A 13,183-nucleotide genomic window follows, 5' to 3' on the forward strand; every position below is an offset into this window, starting at 1 on the left:
CTTGGGGATGATGGGCCAGCGGGGAGCGCTGTGTGAAGCGGGCGCCGGGCGCAGCGCTGGGCCAGCTTTCGAGGCTTGGAGGGGCCCCGGCGCACGGCCTCGGACTCTGGGTCCGGAGCTCTGTGGAGGACTGGCTGACTGCGCCTGCCTCCCTGCTGCCGAGCCTGTGCCCAGCTCCGGTTGCCAGGTGAGCTCCTGGACGCCAGCTGCACTTACGTTGCGGGTGAAGAGCGAATACTTTCAGGTCCAGGTGCGTTGCAAAGGTTGCGGGGCAGCGTACAGTGAGGCCTGCTGTGGTCCCAGTGCCGGGGGACGGGGCTGGGCAGGGGCGCAGCGTGGCCGAGGCGGGCTCCGGCCTGAGGTGTGCAGGGGAGTGGGCACGCCCTGAGGGGCTGTCCCGCCTGAGAGGCGGGTGGTGTGGAGTGCTGGGGCGGAGACAGGGGCTCCAGGCTGTGCTGCCCTCCTGGCGTAGACGCCGGAAGAGGGCTGCAGAAGGGGTGGGCACGGAGACAAGGGTTGTGTTGGCTACCGCCTGCCTTGGGGGCTGGTACTCGTCTCCACTGGGGTTCAGCGTCTCACCACGGCCGCGCCTGAGACTGAGGAGGGCGGCCCGTCGTGGGGAGCCTGGTCGACACTGCTCATGCCCTGCCCTCGGCGGCCATCCGCGGGAGGCTCAGGTCTGCTCGCCTCCGATGAGAGTAAGGAGGTGACCTGCTGTGCGTGGAATCCTGGGCAAAGCACCCCGCAGGCAGTGGACCCTCAGGGTTTAGTCCCCCGCCTTCCCTCTCACCGGTGTGCTGTCGGGGCACCGGACCGTAGTGGCTTTTCACCGTCCGTCTGGGGCCGTGGGTCTGCCCGGCAGCCAGCGAGGAGACCGCAGGAGGCACAGGTCAGCGCGAGCCCCTGTGAGCCCCTGCAGCTCCGAGCCGCCTCCGAGCCGTTGTCCTTTCCCAGAAAACGTGGTTGGAAATCAGGGGTGTAACTGGCCCGTGTCATAACTATTCCCTGTTCTTCCAGCCAGTTCTGTTGGGTTGGCTTTCTCAGCTCAACAGGATGTCTGTGTAGACGAGGCCCTATCTATGGTCTGCTGCACAGAGACGAGCATCTTCCTTCCCTCCTGGGTTTAAACCAGGCTTTTCGTGCCAAAGTCAGCCTTGACGCTGTTGATTTTTGGAGTGAGGAGTGTCCTTGAATTGTAGGATGTTCAGCAGCACCCCAGCTGTGACACCAACAATGTCTCCTGACAGTGCCGAGTGTCCCCTGGAGGCCGGAACCGCCCACGTGGTGACCACTGCCTGATCCTCCATGGACAGAGGAAAAAGTGATCCTTTCGGTTTTTCATGAGTTTTCATTTTATCTAATCAGCAAAACACTACTGAAAAAAGATTTCATTTTTATTAAACTGAACTCAAGTTCTAATCTATTTTAATTTGGAAAGACTTTCTTTGTGCTATTGGTAAAACATTTCTCAAATCTGAAATTTTTAGCTTTTATTTTTTTAAGGGATTTATTATATTGTTGCTGCCCCTGCTGCTAAGTCACTTCAGTTGTGTCCAACTCTGTGCGACCTGGTAGATGGCAGCCCACCAGGCTCCCCCATCCCTGGGATTCCCCAGGCAAGAACACTGGAGTGGGCTGCCATTTCCTTCTCCAATGCATGAAAGTGAAAAGTGAAAGTGAAGTTGCTGAGTCGTGTCCGACTCTTTGCGACCCCATGAACTGCAGCCCATCAGGTCCTCCATCCACGGGATTTTCCAGGCAAGAGTACTATTGTTACATTTGAATAATTAGCGAATTACAAAAAATGTTTCTTTCTGTATTTCAGAGTTAAAAATGTTCAAATATATCGAATTGGTATTTTTAATTAAAAGTATGGCCGACAGTTAATTTTGTGAATACAGTATTGTGTAGTTTTGTAACTGCCTGCCAAAAATCTGAGCATAAAGCCATGGTTTGAAAGGGTCATGAATAAACATTTTCTTTTTGTAAATATTCAAAAACCTTGGCTGAGCAGGGAAAGGAGGCTCAAATTTTCTTGCATTCTGAGAGTTTGAACTTTGGGAACTGATTTGTTTTGGACTGAATCTGGAGAAGTCATTTGTGTACTACAGCCAGAAACTCTTCTGGGCTGTCTTTTTCCAGCCTTGTCACTTATCTGGAATGTTAAGCATTGGCAGTAGTTAAGCGGTCTTTTAGCAGCTTATATTAAAAAGAAGGCCTCCAGGATGGATCTGAAGCGGGCTTTGTGTAAGATTAGGGTTTGTTTGTTTGTTGATTTTGTTGTTCTTTGCAAAGCAGTAAGAAGACTTACAGTTCTCCGTTTGAAAAGATGCAGGGAGCTTCTAGTTGTTTCCACGTGTTCCCTTGTGTTAAGCCCTGCAGAACAACAGAAGCGCCGAGTGCGTGTAAGTGGCTTTTTCTGTGACCAGAGCGGAGAGAGGCGGACTCGCACTTGTTGTGGTTTTTGTTGCTGGTGGTTGGTGCCTTTCTCCTAGTGTCTGGTCAGGAGTTGGAGTTTAGTGGCGAGCCCAGACTCAGGGCAGGCTGCTTACGTGCCGCTCCGGCCTCAGTCTCCTCTTCTCCAGGCACGTAGGGTGGCTCTAACCAACTGTGCTGGTCTGGGCAGCACAGCCCTCCCCCGGCAGCCTGCTCTGGGCTTAAACAGCAACACCAGGAAAGTGTCTCAGCCGCCTCATTACTGTCTGCCTCTCTGCCCCTCACAAAGCTGCATTTTTGAAATGTTCTTCATCCTTGTCTCCTACCCAACCTTTTATTCCATCCCAGTGACATCTGACTTCTCTCCAGCCGTCCCCGCGGAGCGCTGTTGGCCCTGCTTGCCATTGCCCCCTTCTGGTCGACTTCAGCGTCCACTCGGGCACGTGGTCCTGTGGATTTGCCCCCCAGACCCCTCGCCGCCAGCGTGGCCAGGCAGAGAGGAGGTGGCTCTGAGGGGCTGGAAGCGGGAGAGGGGCTGCTTTTTCCTTTCCCTTCCTCTGTGGCCAGGAGAGCGTTTGAAGGGGAGCGCACACTTGGGGTTAGTGGTGGAGGTGGAGGAGAGGCCCGCCGGAAGGCCGCCTTTCCGCGGGGCCGGAGTCTGCGTCACTGGTTTCTGGAAGCAGGGAGAACGCCTCCTAAATGTGCGCATTAGTCGATGGGCCACACCCTAATTTTAGGCAGGCAGTAACATCTGTGTTAACATGAGAGAATTTCATTTTCTCTACCCTTCCCCTTCCCTCTGCCCACTGCCACTCATGGTTTGTTCTCTGTGAGTCTTTTAAATGTTTATTTTTATTATAACATGGGGTTGCAAAGAGTCCGACACGACTGAAGCGACTGAGCAGCAGCAATATTACCTTTAAAACTGTGGATCGTGATACTAGACATCTGTGGTTTGTGTCATGTTCGAGCTAAATCGCTTCAGTCGTGTCCCACTCTTTGTGACCCCATGGACTGTAGCCTGCCAGGCTCCTCTGTCCATGGGATTCTCCAGGCAAGAATACTGGAGTGGGTTGCCATTTCCTTCTCCAGAGGATCTTCCTGACCCAGGGATCAAACCCACCTCTCTTAGGTCTCCTGCGTTGGCAGGCGGGTGCTTTACGACCGGCGCCAACTGGGAAGCCACGCTTACGTAACAGTAAGTGGCGGCTTTTGCTCCTGTTAGAAATGGACTTGAAGGAACTTCCCTGGTGGCTCAGTGGATCAAAACACACCCACCAGGGCAGGGCACATGGGTCTGATCCCTGGTCTGAGGAGATGCCACGTGCCGTGGGACAGCTAAGCCTGTACGACATGCCTGCCCTTTAAAGCCTGAGCTGCAGCACTGCGGAGCCTGTGACTCTGACTCCCGAAGCCTTGCAGTCGCACCCACTGCCTACCAGGGAAGGCCTTCCGAGTCTGTCTGTTTTTTTTTTAATGTACGTCTTTAAATGTACTTTCTGGTTGTGTGTTAGAATTCACAGAAAGATTTAAAAAATGTGTATGTTGAGGAATTCAGAATAGAAAGTCTGTTGCATTATGATTTACTTAATCAAAACATTTCTAATTGAAGTTCTTTTCAACATTTTGTTTGATTTTGTAGTACTCATGATTTTATCAATTGGTTATTTGTTTTGATATATTTAGCAACATTTGCTCACAGGCTTCAATTTAGTTTGCTAAATTTCCATTTTCCCTTCACAGTGATTCCTTCTTAGTGTTTTAACTCTCTTTTCTTTAATTTAAAATTTTAATATTCTTAAATTTTGAATGTGGAGTTTGTGAAGAGAGAGAGAGAGAGATTTAGATTGCTTGGATTGAAACCTTTTTTGAATTTTAGTGGAGTGTTATCAATATATAACATAAAAACACCGTAGCTAATACCAAACACCATAATTTAAACACCAAAGCAGTTTCCTTTTTTTTTTTAATGGTTCTGATCCTGGTTCTGAGGGTATGAATTATGAGATAGAACGTTTGAATTTCTTTGCTCCTAATCCGTCCTCCTGGCCTTCCCAACAAGGCCAGCAGAGTCAGCGTGACTTCTGCGGGCTGTGCGGGCGGGCCTGGGGCCCCAGTGCGTCTCCTGCTCACCCTTCCAGGGAGCCCCCACCACGCACCGGCAGTGCCTCTGGTGTGTGGTTTTCAGTGGGAAGGAACCGGAGGCAAGTGCTGTGTGTTGACATCTCCGTGCCGCAGTGTATAATTTAATGCAGTAGTGAGTAAAAATACTCGTTAGTCATTCCTGATGAAGGGTTTCTCTGACAGAGCGTCCTTTGAGTTGCTGCTTTTGTTTTAACAAGGCATTAGTCATACTTGGGGCATGCAGTGTGTTGTTATAAATCATGCCAGCTCACACTTGTGCCATCCTTGCTGTGGGCCACCCTGCTGAGCACCGGGGCTTCATTATTTCATTTAATCCTCCCCAAATCCTTATCAGGTGGGTAGTATTATTACCATCCCATTTTATAGATGAGGAAACAGATTTCAGAGAGCCTGACTTACCTGCTTCAGGATACAGATTTGATCAGATACCGCAGGTGGGGCAGTCTCCCAGTGGTGGTGGCTTGGTCACTAAGGCATGTCCGACTCTTGCGAGCCCATGGACTGTAGCCCTCCAGGCAGGAATACTGGAGTGCGTTGCCATTTCCTTCTCCAAGGGGTCTTCCCGACCCAGGGATCGAACCCACATCTCCTGTGTCCTGTATTGCAGGCAGATTCTTTACCAACTGCACCATTAGGAAAATCTCCCAATACTGTTTTTTTTTAATAACACAGTGGATTTAATTAATGATCTTTTTTAGGGACTCCCTGGTGGTTCAGTGGTCAGGACTCCATGCTCCTGCTGCTGGGAGCGTGGGTTCTATCCCTGGTCGGGGAACTAGGAAGCTGCGAGCCTCGAAGTGTGTCCTAAATAAATAAATCAATAGAAACTATCAATTAAGTAACAAATCCATTTTTCTTTACTGAGCCGTGCGGCATGTGAGATCTTAGTTCGCCCAACCAAGGACCAGCCAGGCCCCCTGCAGTGAAAGTACAGGGTCTTAACCACTGGACCACAGGGAGGGCCCCACGGGTCCATTTAAATAGTTGTAAATACCAGTGCCCTGAGTGTAACGGGAGAGTGGTTCTATTCGGAGGGGCCTAGGCGGAGCACAGAGGCCTTCAAAGGAAGAAGTGGTGAGGGGTCGGGATCCTGGTGCGGCTCCCCGCGGGAGGCCGGCTGGCCCTGTGGTCACCACGCGGGCTCCGTGGGCGCCGTGCCGGGCCTGGCGGAGCTTCTCGCCAGGGATGGCCTCAGAGCTCCCTCGTGGTTCCCAGGACAGTCCTCTCAGGGAGGAGCCTTCCTGGTGCAGGGAAACGACGGCTAAGGTGAATCTTCCGGTCCTTTCGGCATTATTTCTGAAACATGGTTAGTGTGTTTTCTATGGGTGGATGGTTGGGGAGGGTGGAGTTTCTGAATCACTGAGAAAAATTGCCGTCCCCAATCCTGGGTTCTTGCTACACTTTTCTGACCTTTGAGCCCTGGTGAATAACTTCCTGAACAAGGATGGTGGGATTTTTGTTCTCTTCCTTGGTCTGCACATGTTGTTTTGTATAGTAACTCTGTAAATTGGGTTTTATCAACTCTCCTTTCTGGGAAAGGAAGCAGCCCGAGTGGGAGCCCCGCCAGCGCTGTCTGCTGTCCTGAGGCCAGAGGTGGGGGTGTAAGATCTGCGATTCAGCCCGAGCCCTCATCACTGTTTTGTTCTCTACCTGTGACATTGTCATCAGGTGCGAGAATTGCATTAAATTAGAAGGATTTTGGAGTCAGGAGGTAACCGTCGAGATTCCTTAAAATTCAGCCTCCTTTTATTTTAGGTGAGGATCCTGATTGGACAAATTACTTAGATTGAAAACAGCACTTTTTACAGGGAGAGCTAGTGGGTTTCAAGTCAAAGTCAGAATTTCAGAACGTCCCAAAGGCTGGACCTGCAGCTGAATTTGACCAAATGATAGTTTTGACAGATACAAGTGTAGGGCTTTCTCAGAATGTGAATGGCGCAGCGGTGAAAGGAGAGTGGTGGAGTGTTTGCTGTCCGGTTTCTTCAGCGTGTCTGTGTGTTTGGAGAGATTCATACTAAAGTGTTATCATTGGGGAGAAAGGAAAGCAACTCAGCAGGACTGTGTGTGAGAGGACCTTGTAGTGTTGGTGAGGGCGAGGGCCCGCGTCTGGAAAGGGGAGGTGGAAGCAGGCGGGCTCTGCTTGCAGACTGGGTCCTCCAGCGTCTGGGAGGCGGGGTTGCGGCCCTCAGGTCCGGGTGAGCCTGGGCCTAGGGCGCTTCTGAGCGTGGATCTCGCTCTGGGGGCAGCGAGGCCCTTCCAGCCCCTCTCCCCGAGCGCCTCGGTGCGGCCTTCGGCCTGCCCTGCGCGGCCCCAGGTTTCTCTGTGGGAAGGACCCCAGTCAGGGCGGCGCCGCCTTCAGCCCTCTTCTCTGTTCGGAGCAGACGCAGGTCTGCGGGGGCCTGTGCGGGCGCCGCCTCTGCCCTGCGCCTCCGTCCCTGCTCCCGCCTCAGCCTGCACATGTACAGACCTCGGGTTTCAGTGGGATTTGTAAAGGGTGGCACCTGTTCACTTAGGCACCTCATTCTTCCTCCGGACTGTGAGCCCCTGAAAATTAGGTGCAAGTGAAGTCGTGTCCGCCTCTTTGCGACCTCATGGGCTGTAGCCCGCCAGGCTCCTCCGTCCGTGGGATTTCCCAGGCCAGAATACTGGAGTGAGTTGCCATTTCTTTCTCCAGGAGATCTTCCTGACCCAGGGATTGAACCCGGGTCTCCCACATTGTAGACAGACGCTTTACTGCCCGAGCCACCAGGGAAAAGTAGGTATTTGTGTCGTAATCGGCTTAGGGCGTCCATGCATTTATTTGTGCCTTGCTGCACTTGCTTCCTCTGGTGACCCAAGGCGAGAGCAGATGAGTCCAGGAGGGCCTGGGAATGAGGAGCAGAAGCCCAGGCTCTGACTGTCCTCCCCTCCCCCACGGTGTGACTGGTGACGGAACAGCATCACCTGTCTCCCCTCCTGCCCCCCAGGGAGACGGCGTCTGCCCTGCTTGTCCAGTCATCAAATGACCGCAAGACCCCTGTCCCACTCCCTGTGCCCTGGGTGTAAAAGTCAACTAAGGACCCCTGTTCAGTCGGTTCTCCCTTGAGCTGGCCCGCTGTTTTAACAGCATCTCCCTCTCTAATAAACTTTATTCCCTCTCATTGTGTCTCATATCTGGAAATTCTTTTCCAAACTGCACCTGGACCACGACACTTAGCAGAGAACTGGTGTTTGGCTCGTCTTGGAACAAAATACATGTTCAGTGCCTGTTGAGGAAGCAGTGCCTTGCCTCCTGACTTAGTGGTCAGCACCCTCCGCTTCCTGGCGGCGGGGGTGGGGGGGGGGAGGTGGGGGGGGGACATGCTGCTTGTGGGTTTCCTGTAAGTGGCCTCCAGGATACTCTGCATTTTTAAGAGCCGTGGTTTGACTTGTAAGCAGTGTTTGGTCTGCCGCTTGTGGGAGGTGGGGTGGCCCTTTGTTTTCCTTCGGGGATTCCTGGTACCTGAAGAGGGCACGCCCACTTCCTGTGTGTCTGGGGATGTGTAATTAGCTTTAGGCCGGACTCCTGGAGCGGTCAGTCCTGTCTGGGGACATCCTGGTGAGAGGTCTGGCCACCCAGGCTGAGCGCGGGCGCTCCTATAAATGGGAGCAGTTGTATCTCTGCCCTTGGCCTAGCAAAGAGTTCTTTTAAATGAAACAGTCGCAGGCCTCTGCACACGAGCAGGATCGTGGCACAGGTGTTCACATTCACAGCTGTAACATAACACATACTGATTTGGACCTGGTGCTAAGTTTTCTACGATCTCTCCGAAAGGTAGCTTTTATATTAAATAACGTAGTAATTAATCACACCTTCAAAATGAAAAAGATGGGTCAAGAGTACCAGTACTGACCCCTGGGACAAGTAGAAAAGTCTAGAAGGGGAGACTGAGGATGTAGTTTCAGGTTGTTGAAGTGAAGTCGCTCAGTCGTGTCCGACTCTCTGGGACCCCGTGGACTGTAGCCCACCAGGCTCCTCCGTCCATAGGATTTTCCAGGCAAGAGTACTGGAGTGGGGTGCCATTTCCTTCTCCAGGGGATCTTCTCAACCCAGGGATCGACTGCCAACCACTGTAGGCAGACACTTAACCATCTGAGCCACCAGGGGATCCTTGCCCTTAATAGGGGTCATTTTAGAAAATTGTAGCCGTTTTTTTTTTTTTTTTTTACTGACCTGTCTCAGCAGTTGGTGGACACTGTTGACATTTTACGGGTGGGGGCCCTGGAATTCTAGATGCAATGAGGTGACAGTTCCGGGTATAAAAAGTCTTCCTGAAACCTGAGAAACTCGGGAATATCTTGCTAAATTATTTATGTGGATAGAAACAAACTTATGACTGAGTCTAGAATCTTATTGCACCAAGAAAGTTTTTTTAAAGTATATTTTTTTGATATACGTGGAATTTTCCAAGATTGCAATTACTGTAGACACTGAGGGGAAATTGTTCTGTTCTCAGCTTTTTGAAGTATGTTAGGGTTCTCCGGAGAGAGAGATGGAGAAGGAAATGGCAACCCACTCCAACATTTTTGCTTGGAGAATCCCATGGACTGTAGCCTGTCAGGCTCCTCCGTCCATGCGGTCGCAAGAGCTGGACACAACTTGGCGACTAAAGCACCACCACCACTGGAGAGAGAGCCGGTGGGGCAGAAGCAGGCTTGGTAAAAGGGCTTGGCTTCCGCAGCGATGGGGGCTGAGTCGTCCCGAGGCCTGCAGTTGGCAGGCCGGGCCCCCCTGCCCAGAGAGTTGGTAGCAGAAAACACCAACGTCCCACCTCAAGCCAGCGAGGAAGAGTTCCATCAGACTGCAGCCTTTTTCTATGCACGTCTTCACTACGTTGGGTCAGGCCCACCGACACTAAGGAGAACAGCAAGCTTCACCCACCCAGTGAATTCAATTATTGATCTCACTCAGAAATGCCCTTACACGCAGAATACTGCTCGACAGAATGTCTGGGTGCCCCGCGGCCTAGGTGGACAGATGAGCCCAATCCCACGAGTGTGGCTTCCCCTCTCGGAGCTGACACTCGAGCGCGTGCGCGGGGACAGCGTGCGCGCGAGCCGCGGGACCCCGGGGGCGAGGCGGGGCCTTGGCGCCCGCGTGGGGTTCCGCTCAGAGCCGTGGGTGGCCGACTGTTGAGTTCCTAGTTGCTCTTGCCGGAGCAGCTTCGTGTCGAGACTCACGTGCGCGTCACTGTGAATCATCCTCACGTTGTCGGCGCGTCGTGTGGACGTTTTTAGGAAGAACGTGTGTGATGAATAGGCTGTCTCTGGATTTCGTCTCAGCAGTAACGGTGTGCTTACGTATCTGTTGGAGAGGGGACCCGGGTCCGGCGGTGAGAGCCGCTGGCCCGAGAGCGTGCCCGGACCCCACGTGGCCCGCGCCCGGGCGGTCTGTCTGCGCCTCGGCTCCGAGGGCCGCTGCCGTGCTCTTCTCTCAGGCGCCTGCGCACCGCAGTCCCCCCTTTACCTTGCCGGGCTCTGCACAGCACTGGGGCCTGCCTTCCAGAGGTTCTGGTTTGCGGCCGTCGGTTTCCCTGAAGAGAAGCACTATTCAGAAGCAATTCACGTGCCACACAGCTCACCCACTAAAATGTAAGATGTGGGAATTATCTGGCGATTCAGCGTTTAGAGCTGCATGCTTTCACTGCCGAGGCCGAGGTCAAACCCTGAGCTGGGGAACTGAGATCCCGGAAGCCTCACAGTGCGGTCAAAAACAAGATGTAAATTCAGTGGTTTTTAGTATATTCACAGGGTTACCACCGTCACAAGGCGAGTTTAGAATGTTTCATCCCGAAGAGAAACCTATAACCCATGAGCGGTTAGTGCTCTTGTCTCCTTCCCCTAGGCAGCCTCTGTGCAGCTTTCTGCCTCTGGGTTGGATTTTTCTGGAAAATTTGTGTAAGTGGGGGTCACAGAGCACATGTTCATTTGGATCTGGTCTTTTATCCGGTACAGTGTTCAAGGCTCATCGTGTTGTGCCAGTTATGAAAGAGAGAGAGAGAGTGTGTGTGTGTGTGTGCGTGTGCTCGCGCGCTCAGTCGCATGGGACTCTGCGGCCCCGTGGGCCGAGGCCCACCTGGCTCCTCTGTCCATGGCATTCCTCAGGCAAGAGGACTAGAGTGGGTTGCTGTTTCCTACTCCAGGGGATCTTCCTGACCCAGGGATCAAACCCACCTCTCCAGGTGGATTCTTTACCACTGAGCCGCCTGGGAAGCCCTTACATTCTGTTGCTGCTGCTGCTAAGTCGCTTCAGTCGTGTCCGACTCTGTGCAACCCCATAGACAGCAGCTCACCAGGCTCCCCTGTCCCTGGGATTCTGCAGACAAGAATACTGGAGTGGGTTGCCATTGCCTTCTCCAATGTGTGAAAGTGAAGTCGCTCAGTGGTGTCCGCCTCTTGGTGACCCCGTGGACTGGAGCCCACCAGGCTCCTCCGTCCATGGGGTTTCCAGGCAACAGTACTGGAGTGGGGTGCCACTGCCCAATTAATGGACATTTCAAATTGAAACAAAAAGTTATTTCGTATGTAGAAAGCATGTAAACACAGAACTAGATGATAATGTATATTCCGTAAGTAACAAATACATGCTAATAAGTAGAAACTTATTTAAATGCTAGCAAAGAATTCTGTCGTGGTTTAATTGGTCATTTTTGAGGGTTTTAAAAACCTTTTTTTTTTTTTTTTACCATCATGCATACTATTCCCATGGACATTTGTACATAAGTTTTTTGTGTGGACACATGTTTTCATTTCTCTTGGGTATGTATACGTATTTGAACCCAGGACTGTGCTGGATAATTTGGAAAGCGTGATCCCCGTGGAGACCCAGCAGTAGAATTGCTGGGCCTGTGTTTACCACTTGAGGAACTGCCAGGCAGTGCGTCTCTGCCAGCAGCCTGTGAGGGCTCCGGTCACGCCACGGCCTCGCCAGCGTTTGTCAGCGGCTGTCTGCTCGCTCGTAGCCACCCTCGGAGTGGGGAGCGGCTGCTCACTTGGCTGTACCTCTGGGCAGAGGCAGTGACAGTCGCACTGGGCGGATTTCAGGTGCCCAGGAGCCACCCGTGGGCAGCACAGGTGGGCACAGGGCAGCTTCATTGTTGCAGTAAGTTCCCTTGGGTTGTGCAGACCAAGGAAAAGTTTAGGGACTGGGAGTGGGGCTGAGTGGTGTGGGAAGGAGGGCTGCCCTGGAATTTGGAGCAGAGACACTTCGGGGAACCATTGACAAGACAAGAGACTTAGAAAAGAGAAGGGGATACAAAAGAAAGGTGACAGGCTGAAGGAAAGGTTCTTAGGATCTTGATTTTTATACACAATCGACTTAGTGACAGGTCCAACCCAGCTCTCTGCTGGTACAGGTAGGAGTCGCTGGTCGGCAGGGTCAGCATAGCCGTGTTGTGTGTGTCCTGGGAGGCGTCTGTGTCCTGGGAGGCGTCTGTCTGGGTTACTTTCAGTGCCCTCCGGGGGCCTGGAGGGAGCCTGGAGCGAGCAGCTGCTGGGTCTGAAGTCTAGGGAGCGTCGGCCTTGGGCCGAGTGCTCATGGGGTGCGGAAGAAGAAGGCCTCAAGCTTGGGAGCAGGCAGACGGTGATCTGATCACCGAATACGGCGTTTTCTGGAAGGAATAACTGAGAAGTCGGGGGGAGGCCAGAGAGGAGCCTGAGGTCTCGCTGTGCTTCCCTTGTGGGGTGTGGTGGCGATCACAGCGTTCTCTTTGCTCTGAGGCCTTACCGCGGAGAGGTGGAGCGGAGCCCCTCTTCTGTCTCACTGTTCCTGCCACCAGACCAGTTGGTACAGTTTGTGTCAGGTCGGGCAAGATGACTCTGGAGCATTTGAGCATAGTCTGGGGGAAGTGGTCGTTGAGGCTGTTGGAAGGGAGCTTTTCTCTTCCAAAAGGTCATTCTGTAACTTTCCTTTATTTCTAAGTGTGTAGAAACCTTCCTGAAACAGACCAGCCTCTTTTTTGTGCTCGACGGCACCGAGTGTAGAGGCCCTTCTGTTCACAGCAGACTTGCACTTCTGTTACCTGTGTGACTCTTTTCCCAGGCCCGGCCAGCGTGTCTCCCCAGACACGATCTTGCTACAGAGACTGCGTTCCAGCTCTGCTGATAGAGGTGTGCTGGGCGGCTGTCTGGCCACGGCTCTGCTGCTCTCTGTTCCTCCAGGTCCTCTGAGCTGTGAAACCCAGTCTGTTCCAATCAGGTGGGAGGTTTCCTGTCACGGTTCTCACAGGTGTACAGAACGCCTTACTTTCTGAACGAAGCGTCAAGTCTTACGTTCTGATGGGGCATTTTGGAGCTTCCTCTTGATAAAAGAGAGATGCTGGGAAACACTTAGGTCCTGATGCTGGAGTTTCTGGGCTGATGCTGGGAAACATTTAGGTCCTGGCGCTGCAGTTTCTGGGCTGATGCTGGGAAACACTTAGATCCTGGCGCTGGAGTTTCTGGGCTGTTCTGCTGGTCTCTGTGCAATGTCATGACACGTATTTGAACCCAGGACTGTGCTGGATAATTTGGAAAGCGTGATCCCCGTGGAGACCTGTAAAGCGGCTCGTGCTCACTGCCAGGACGGTTACTGCTTCTCTGCGCG

At 52.7% G+C, this 13,183-nt stretch overlaps 1 protein-coding gene across 5 annotated transcripts in view; it reads left to right on the forward strand.

Annotated features, from left to right (window-relative positions):
- Positions 1-13,183, forward strand: part of SPECC1L (sperm antigen with calponin homology and coiled-coil domains 1 like) — an 86,581-nt gene that overhangs the window by 9,578 nt on the left and 63,820 nt on the right. The gene's annotated exons all lie outside the window — the stretch shown is intronic.

The sequence above is a fragment of the Bos indicus x Bos taurus genome, chromosome 17 (assembly GCF_003369695.1).
Source record: "Bos indicus x Bos taurus breed Angus x Brahman F1 hybrid chromosome 17, Bos_hybrid_MaternalHap_v2.0, whole genome shotgun sequence".
Lineage (NCBI taxonomy): Eukaryota > Metazoa > Chordata > Mammalia > Artiodactyla > Bovidae > Bos > Bos indicus x Bos taurus.